At 36.6% G+C, this 10006-nt stretch overlaps 1 non-coding gene across 1 annotated transcript; it reads right to left on the minus strand.

Moving 5' to 3' along the window:
• Positions 1-7995: 7995 nt before the first annotated feature.
• LOC130954090 (small nucleolar RNA R71) lies at positions 7996-8102 on the minus strand. The gene has a single exon (XR_009076178.1). It is a non-coding gene; the product is annotated as a small nucleolar RNA R71 (small nucleolar RNA).
• Positions 8103-10006: the final 1904 nt, after the last annotated feature.

The raw sequence follows: 10006 nt of genomic DNA on the forward strand, positions 1-10006 counted from the left end.
GAGGACATATGTCTCCCTGAAACCAAGTGGACAACCAACACAAAGGGTGTCCCAAACCAAATCAAGAGAGAAGATCTTAAACCAGTCGCCAGAGGCTGGCTAGACTTCATTGGGCGTTCTATACTACCCACTAGCAACCGCTCTGAAGTCACCATCAAAAGCGCAGTAATGATCCGTTGCATTATGTTGGGAAAAGAAGTGGAAGTTTATCAGCTGATTTCTTATGAACTTTACACAATTACAAACAAGAACTCCAAAAATGCTAAATTGGCTTATCCAAACTTAATCTCTATGCTATGTAAAGATGCTAGGGTAAAGATGGGAGTAAATGAGTATATCTCAGTTGAGCAACCAATCACCAAAAAGTCAATGGAAGGACAACAAGTGCAGGATGACCCCATCAAACATAAATAAAATAGCAAATTTTTAGAATAAGAAAGCAATAAATTTTTTTTCAAGTTTTTAATAAGAAAAATTCTAATTATTTATATGTGGTGGCAATACTTTTTATCTTATGAATGAATGCCTGAACAGTGCATATTTTTTATATTGAATTTTATGAATGTTAAAATTGTTGGCTCCTAAAAGAATGATGAACAAGAGAAATATTACTGATGATCTGAAAAATCATGAAATTGATTCTTGAAGCAAGAAAAAGCAGTGAAGAAAAAAAAAAGAGAGAAGGAGCAGCAAAAAAAGCCAGTAGCCCTTTAAACCAAAAGGCAATGGTAAAAAGGGTCCAAGGCTTTGAGCATCAATGGACAGGAGGGCTTAAAGGAATAAAATCCTGGCCTAAGCAGCTAAATCAAGCTGTCCCTAACCATGTGGTTGTGTCATGAAGGTCCAGGTGAAGAGCTTGAGACTGAGTGGTTAAAGTCGTTATCCAAAGCAAAAGAGTGTGCTTAAGAACTCTGGACACCTCTAATTGGGGACTTTAGCAAAGCTAAGTCACTATCTGAAAAGGTTCACCCAGTTATGTGCTTAGGGCCACGGCCAAGACTCATAAAGTAGCTGTGTTCAAGAATCAACATACTAAACCAGGAGAATCAATAATACTATCTGAATTCTGAGTTCCTATGGATGCCAATCATTCTGAATTTCATGATAAAGTGAGATGTCAAAACTGTTTGGAAGCAAAAAGCTACTAGTCCCGCTCATCTAATTAGAATCTGAGCTTCACTTAAAACTCTGAGATATTATTGCTTCTTGATTTCTTTTTATCCTATTTTATTTATCTAGTTGCTTGGGGACAAGCAACAGTTTAAGTTTGGTGTTGTGATGAGCGAATATTTTATACGCTTTTTGGGGGTAATTTCATGTAGTTTTTAGTATATTTTAGTTAGTTTTTAGTATATTTTTATTAGTTTTTAGGCAAAATTCATATTTCTATACTTTACTATGAGTTTGTGTATTTTTCTATGATTTCAGGTATTTTCTGGCTGAAATTGAGGGAGCTGAGCAAAAATCTGATTCAGGCTAAAAAAGGACTACTGATGCTGTTGGATTCTAACCTCCCTGCACTCGAAATGGATTTTTTAGAGCTACAGAAGTCCAATTGACGTGCCTTCAATTGGGTTGGAAAGTAGACATCCAGGGCTTTCTAGCAATATATAATAGTTCATACTTTTCTCGAAGATAAACGACGTACATTGGCATTTAACGCCAGTTCCATGTTCCATTCTGGCGTTAAACGCCAGAAACGGGTTACCAGTTGGAGTTAAACGCCAAAAACAGGTTACAACCTGACGTTTAATTCCAAAAATAGCACAGGCACGTGAAAAGCTCAAGTCTCAGCCCCAGCACATACCAACTGGGCCCCAGAAGTGGATTTCTGCACTATCTATATTAGTTTACTCATTTTCTGTAAACCTAGGTTACTAGTTTAGTATTTAAACAACTTTTAGAGATTTATTTTGTATCTCATGATATTTTAGAGCTGAACTTTGTACTTTTTGATGGCATGAGTCTCTAAACTCCATTGTTGGGGGTGAGGAGCTCTGCAGCGTCTTGATGAATTAATGCAATTATTTCTGTTTTCTATTCAAACATGCTTGTTTCTATCTAAGATGTTCATTCACACTTCATTATGATGAATGTGATGATCCATGACACTCATCACTATTCTCAATCTATGAACGCGTGCCTGACAACCACTTCCGTTCTACCTTCGATTGAATGAGTATCTCTTGGATTCCTTAATCAGAATCTTCATGGTATAAGCTAGAATCCATTGGTAGCATTCTTGAGAATCCGGAAAGTCTAAACCTTGTCTATGGTATTCTGAGTAGGATTCAGGGATTGAATGACTGTGACGAGCTTCAAACTCACAAGGGTTGGGCGTAGTGATAGATGCAAAAGGATCAATGGATCCTATTCCAGCATGAGTAAGAACCGACAGATGATTAGCCGTGCGGTGACAGCGCACCTGGACTATTTTGACTGAGAGGATGGATGGTAGCCATTGACAATGGTGATCCTCCAACACACAGCTTGCCATAGGAGGAACCTTGCGTGCGTGAAGAAGAAAACAGGGAGAAAGCAGAGATTCAGAAGACAAAGCATCTCCAAAACTCCAACACATTCTCCATTACTGCGTAACAAATATTCATGTCATGCTCTTTCACTTTTTACAATTGAAACTAAAGAACCCTATTGGTATCCTGACTAAGAATAATAAGATAACCATAGCTTGCTTCAAGCCGGAAATCTCCGTGGGATCGACTCTTACTCACGTAAGGTATTACTTGGATGACCCAGTGCACTTGCTGGTTAGTAGTGCGGAATTACATAGTGTGAGTGTAATTTTCGTGTACCACTGGCGTGCCACGCCTTCGATACCAAGTGGCACGCCCAAGTGGTTGTGCCTTCTAGATTGATGAACTGGCGTGCCACGCCCAATGGTTGAAGTGGCACACCCATAGTGTGTGATGGACTTGGCGTACCACGCCCAGCTTCTGGCGTGCCACGCTGATGAGTCCATATTTTATGATATATTTTGGTTTGATTTGAGCAGATTTCATCACATAAGCCCACATTTATTCATCTAAATAGCATGCTTTTGAAATTTCTCCCTAAATTGAGCTTGAAAGTGAAAACATGCTCTTTTGTGCTCAATTTAGTCAATTTTAATTCACTTTAATCCCATTTGGTGCCTTGATGTATTTGTTAAGTGATTTCAGATTTTTATGGCAAGTTTGGGGAGAAAGAGCATCCAAAAGGGGAGAAATCATGAAGAAAATGGAGTTTGAAAGCTACAGCAAAGGTACGCATGCATCGGTGACTTCGTGCAAGGATGCGTATGCACCAAATGTCATGTGTACGCATGATGGGAATTCTGCGCAACTGTGTGTACGCACAGTAGGTCGTGCATACGCACGCGTGCATATGCATGAGGTCATTAAGGCAAATCGCTGGGGCTGAATTCTGGGCTTCCAAAACCCAATCCAACTCATTTTCTGAAGCTATTGAAGGCCAAAGTGAAGAGGAATGAAGGTGGGAGCAATTAGGTTTAGATTTTACATGTTTTAGCTTAGTTTTCTAGAGAGAGAAGCTCCCCCTCTCTCTAGAATTAGGATTTTCTTAGTTTAATTTCCTTTAATTTCAGCATTTAATTATTGTTTGTGTAGTTTCATTTATGTTTCTATGCTTTCTTATCTTTATCTTCTTCATCTCCTTTTGTTATTTCCTCTTTTATGTCAATTTCTCATGTTATGAACACTCTTGTTAATTTTTCTTCTAATTAATGCAATTTATGTTTTCATGTCATTTATTGCTTTCTCTAGTTGTTATTGTTACTTTCTTGCTTTGATAGTTTTAAAATTTATTTTATTACAATTTAATATTATTTTATTCTCATGCACACTTAGTGTCTGATAAAATGCTTGGCTTAGTTTTAACTTAGTTTTTCTACACTCTTGGCTTGAAATTATTGACTTTGGTGATCATTGAGTCGTTGATGTCCGTTCTTGTTTGATACATTAGAGTAATTAGTTAATTTGGTTTTTCTTGACTCTATGTGACCCCTTAGTGTTTACATAGGACCTAGGGATTGAAATTAACTATGCCTATTTGACTTATCTTCGATGTAAGGTTGACTAAGTAGGATTAACTCTTTATAATCATCATATGTTTGTGGTTAATGACTAGGATAGGTAGCCTTAGTTCTCAATTACTTGCCAAGAGGTTTCTTGCATTTTAATCTTCCTTGCTTTGACATTTAATTGCTTTGACTTTTATTGCTTTGATGTTTAATTTCTTTCATGTTTAGTTTTCACACTCTTGGTTGAGAAATTGGGTGTTTGGGTGGAATTGAGTTGTGGATGATGATGAGCGGATAATTTATACGCTTTTTGACATTATTTTTAGGTAGTTTTTAGTAAGATCTAGTTATTTTTACGGATGTTTTTATTAATTTTTATGCAAAATTTATGTTTCTGGACTATACTATGAGTTTATGTGTTTTTCTGAGATTTCAGGTATTTTCTGGCTGAAATTAAGTGACCTGAGCAAAAATCTGATTCAGGCTGAAAAAGGACTGTTGATGCTGTTGGATTCTGACCTCCCTACACTCAGAATGAATTTTCTGGAAAGTATATATCCAGAACTTTCCAACAATATATAATAGTTCATACTTTATTCGCGTTTAGACGATGCAAACTGGCATTCAACACCAGTTCCATGCTACATTCTGGAGTAAAACGCCAGAAACACGTCACAAACCAGAGTTAAACGCCAAAAACATGTTACAACTTGGTGTTTAACCCGAAGAGAAGCCTCTGCACATGTAAAGCTCAAGCTCAGCCCAAGCACACACCAAAGTGGGCCCCGGAAGTAGATTTCTGCACTAAGACTTATTTCTGTAAACCTTAGTAACTAGTCTAGTATAAATAGGAATTTTTACTATTGTATTCTCATCTTTGAATTAGTCTTTTGATGAATCTCTTGATCACGTATGGGGGCTAGCCATTCGGCCATACCTGGACCATCACTTATGTATTTTCAACGGTGAAGTTTCTACACACCATAGATTAAGGTGTGGAGCTCTGCTGTACCTTGAGAATTAATGCAATTACTATTGTTCTTCTATTCAATTCAAGCTTATTCTTATTCTAAGATATTCGCTGCACTTCAACCTGATGGATGTGATGATCTGTGACACTCATCATTATCTGTCCTTATGAACGCGTGCCTGACAACCACTTCTGTTCTACCTTAGAATGAGCGTGTATCTCTTGGATTCCTTAATCAGAATCTTCGTGGTATAAGCTAGAATCCATTGGCAGCATTCTTAAGAATCCGGAAAGTCTAAACCTTGTTTGTGGTATTCTGAGTAGGATTCAAGGATTGAATGACTGTGACGAGCTTCAAACTCGCAATTGTTGGGCGTAGTGACAGACGCAAAAGAATCACTGGATTCTATTCCGACATGATCGAGAACCGACAGATGATTAGCCGTGCTGTGACAGAGCATTTGGACCATTTTCACTGAGAGGATAGGAAGTAGCCATTGACAACGGTGACACCCTACATACAGCTTGCCATGGAAAGGAGTAAGAAGAATTGGATGAAGGCAGTAGGAAAGCAGAGATTCAACAGGAACAAAGCATCTCCATACACTTATCTGAAATTTCCACCAATGATTTACATAAGTATTTCTATCTTTATTTATGCTTTATTTATTTTTATATTCGAAAACCATTATAACTATTTGAATCCGCCTGACTAAGATTTACAAGATGACCATAGCTTGCTTCATACCAACAATCTCCGTGGGATCGACCCTTACTCATGTAAGGTATTACTTGGACGACCCAGAGCACTTGCTGGTTAGTTGTGCGAAGTTATGACAAAGTGTGATTCACGTTTGAGAGCTCCAAGTCTATTGGCGCCATTGTTGATGATCACAATTTCGTGCACCAAGTTTTTGGCGCCGTTGCCGGGGATTGTTCGAGTTTGGACAATTGACGGTTCATCTTGTTGCTCAGATTAGGTAATTTTCTTTTCAAAAAATTTTCAAAAATTTTTTTTCTTTGTTTTCATTTTTCAAAAATATAAATTTCAAAAAATCCAAAAAAATTAATAAAATAAAAAAATTCAAAAAATATTTTGTGCTTTTTGTTTGAGTCTAGTGTCAATTTTTAAGTTTGGTGTTAATTGCATGTTTTAAAAACTTTTGCATTTTTCGAAAATTCATGCATGTGTTCTTCATGATCTTCAAGTTGTTCTTGACAAGTCTTCTTGTTTGATCTTTAAATTTTCTTGTTTTGTGTTTTTTGTTGTTTCCCATATGCATTTTTGCATTCATAGTGTCTAAGCATTGAAAATTTCTAAGTTTGGTGTCTTGCATGTTTTTCGTTTCTTGAAAATTTTTCGAAAATAAGTCTTGATGTTCATCATGATCTTCAAAGTATTCTTGGTGTTCATCTTGACATTCATAGTGTTCTTGCATGCATCGTGTGTTTTGATTCATAATTTTCATGTTGTGAGTCATATTTGTGTTTTTCTCTCTCCTCATTAAAAATTGAAAAATCAAAAAATTATTTTTTCCTTGTTTTACTCAAAATTCGAAATCTTTGGGGTGACTTAGTAAAAAATTTTTAAAATATAGTTGTTTCTTGTTAGTCAAGTCAAGATTTCAATTTTAAAAAAATCTTATCTTTTCAAAATCTTTTTCAAAATCAAATCTTTTCTTTTTCCCTTTTGTTATTTTCGAAATTTTTTTTAAAATTTTATTTTCAAAATCTTTTTCTTATCTTTATTTCCTGATTTTCGAAAACTTTACTAACAATTAATGTGATTGATTCAAAAAATTTGAAGTTTGTTACTTTCTTGTTAAGAAAGGTTCAATCTTTATATTCTAGAATCATATCTTTTAGTTTCTTGTTAGTCAAGTAATCAATTTTACTTTTAAAAATCAAATCTTTTTCAAAACAAACTTCAATCATAGCTTTTTAATCATATCTTTTCTTTTCAAATCATATCTTTTTCAAAATTGATTTCAAAAATCTTTTCTAACTCCTATCTTTTCAAAATTTATTTTCAAATCTTTTTCAACTAGCTATTTGATTTTTTGTTTGTTTCTTATCTTTTTCAAAACCACCTAACTACTTTTCTCTCTCTAATTTTCGAAAACTCCTTCCTCTTTTTCAAAATTCTTTTTAATTAACTAATTATTTTAAATTTTAATTTTAATTTTATTTCTTCTCTTAATTTTCGAAAATCACTAACCATTTTTTTTAAAAACAATTTTTGAATTTCTCTCTCTCATCTTCTTCTATTTATTTATTTAATTACTAACACTCTTCTCTTCATCTTAAAAATTCGAACCCCCTCTTCTTCTCTATGTTTGAATTTTTCTCTTCTCCTTCTTCTATTCTTTTCTTCTTCTACTCACATAAAGGAATATCTATATTGTGACATAGAGAATTCCTCTTCTTTCTTTGTTTTCTTCTCTTTCATATGAGCAGGAACAAGGAAAAAGCCATTCTTGTTGAAGCTGATCCTGAACCTGAAAGGACCTTGAAGAGGAAGCTAAGAGCAGCTAAAGCACAGTACTCCGAAGAGAACCTAACTGAAATTTTCGAACAGGAAAAGGATATGGCAGCCGAACCCAACAACAACAATGCAAGGAAGGTGCTTGGTGACTTTACTGCACCAAATTCCAAATTACATGAAAGAAGTATCTCAATCTCTGCCATTGGAGCAAACAATTTTGAGCTGAAGCCTCAACTAGTTGCTCTAATGCAACAGAACTGCAAGTTTCATGGTCTTCCATCAGAAGATCCTTTTCAGTTCTTAACTGAATTCTTGTAGATCTATGATACTATTAAGACTAATGGAGTAGATCCTGAAGTCTACAGGCTTATGCTTTTCCCTTTTGTTGTAAGAGACAGAGCTAGAATATGGTTGGACTCTCAACCTAAAGACAGCCTGAACTCTTGGGATAAGCTGGTCACGGCCTTCTTGGCCAAGTTCTTTCCTCCTCAAAAACTGAGTAAGATTAGAGTGGATGTTCAAACCTTCAGACAGAAAGAAGGTGAATCCCTCTATGAAGCTTGAGAGAGATATAAGAAACTGACCAAAAAGTGTCCTTCTGACATGCTTTCAGAGTGGACCATTTTGGATATATTCTATTATGGTCTATCTGAGTTCTCTAAGATGTCACTAGACCATTCTGCAGGTGGATCCATTCACCTAAAGAAAACACCTGCAGAAGCTCAGGAACTCATTGACATGGTTGCAAATAACCAATTCATGTACACCTCTGAGAGGAATCCTGTGAGTAATGAGACGCCTCAGAAGAGGGGAGTTCTTGAAATTGATGCTCTGAATGCCATATTGGCTCAGAACAAAATGTTGACTCAGCAAGTCAACATGATTTCTCAAAGTCTGAATGGATGGCAAAATGCATCCAATAGTACTAAAGAGGCATCTTCTGAAGAAGAAGCTTATGATGCTAAGAACCCTGCAATGGCAGAGGTGAATTACATGGGTGAACCCTATGGGAACACCTATAATTCCTCATGGAGAAACCATCCATATTTCTCATGGAAGGATCAACAAAGGCTCCAACAAGGCTTTAATAATGGTGGAAGAAACAGGCTTAGCAATAGCAAGCCTTTTCCATCATCTTCTCAGCAATAGACAGAGAATTCTGAGCAGAGCCCCTCTAGCTTAGCAAACGTAGTCTCTAATCTGTCTAAGGCCACTTTAAGTTTCATGAGTGAAACAAGGTCTCCATTAGAAATTTGGAGGAACAAGTGGGCCAGCTGAGTAAGGAAATCACTGAAACCCCTCTTAGTACTCTCCCAAGCAATACATAAGAGAATTAAAAAAGAGAGTGCAAGGCCATTGACATAATCACAATGGCCGAATCCAAAGAGGAAGAGAAGGACGTGAATCCCAGTGAGGAAGACCTCCTGGGATGTCCTCTGAACAAAAAGGAGTTCCAAACTGAGGAACCTAAAGAATCTGAGGCTCACTTAGAGACCATAGAGATTCCATTGAACCTCTTTTTACCATTCATGAGCTCTAAGAACTATTCTTCCTCTGAAGAGGATGAAGATGTAACTGAAGAGCAAGTTGCTCAATATCTAAGAGCCATCATGAAGCTGAATGCCAAGTTGTTTGGTAATGAGACTTGGGAAGGTGAACCTCCCTTGCTCATTAGTGAACTAGATACATAGGTTCAGCAAACTCTACCTCAAAAGAAATAAGATATTGGTAAATTCTTGATATCCTGTACCAAAGGCACCATGACCTTTAAGAAGGCTCTGTGTGACTTGGGGTCAGGTACAAATCTTATGCCACTCTCTGTAATGGAGAAGCTGGGGATCTTTGAGGTACAAGCTGCAAGAATCTCATTAGAGATGGCAGACAAGTCAATAAAACAAGCTTATGGATTGGTAGAGGACGTGTTGGTAAAGGTTAAAGGCTTTTACATCCCTGCTGATTTCATAATCTTAGACACTGGGAAGGATGAGGATGAATGCATCATCCTTGGAAGACCCTTCCCAGCCACAGCAGGAGCTGTGATTGATGTTGATAGAGGAGAGCTAGTCCTTCAATTGAATGGGGACTACCTTGTGTTTAAAGCTCAAGGATCTTCCTCTATAACCATGGAGAGGAAGCATGAAAAGCTTCTCTCAATACAGAGTCAAACAAAGCCCCCTCAATCAAACTCTAAGTTTGGTGTTGGGAGGCCACAACCAAACTCTAAGTTTGGTGTTGAACCCCCACATTCAAACTCTAAGTTTGATGTTGGGAGGTCTCAACAATGCTCTGAACATCTGTGAAGCTCCATGAGAGCTCACTGTCAAGCTATTAACATTAAAGAAGTGCTTATTGGGAGGCAACCCAATTTTTATTTATCTATATTTCTATTGTTCTTTTATGTTTTATTAGTTTTATGATCATGTGGAGTCATAAAACAATTGCAAAAATTAAAAACAGAATCAAAAACAGCAGAAGAAAAAGCATGGTGGACGAAATTGTGATCACTATTCTT

This window comes from Arachis stenosperma, chromosome 1 (genome assembly GCF_014773155.1).
Source record: "Arachis stenosperma cultivar V10309 chromosome 1, arast.V10309.gnm1.PFL2, whole genome shotgun sequence".
Taxonomy (NCBI): domain Eukaryota; kingdom Viridiplantae; phylum Streptophyta; class Magnoliopsida; order Fabales; family Fabaceae; genus Arachis; species Arachis stenosperma.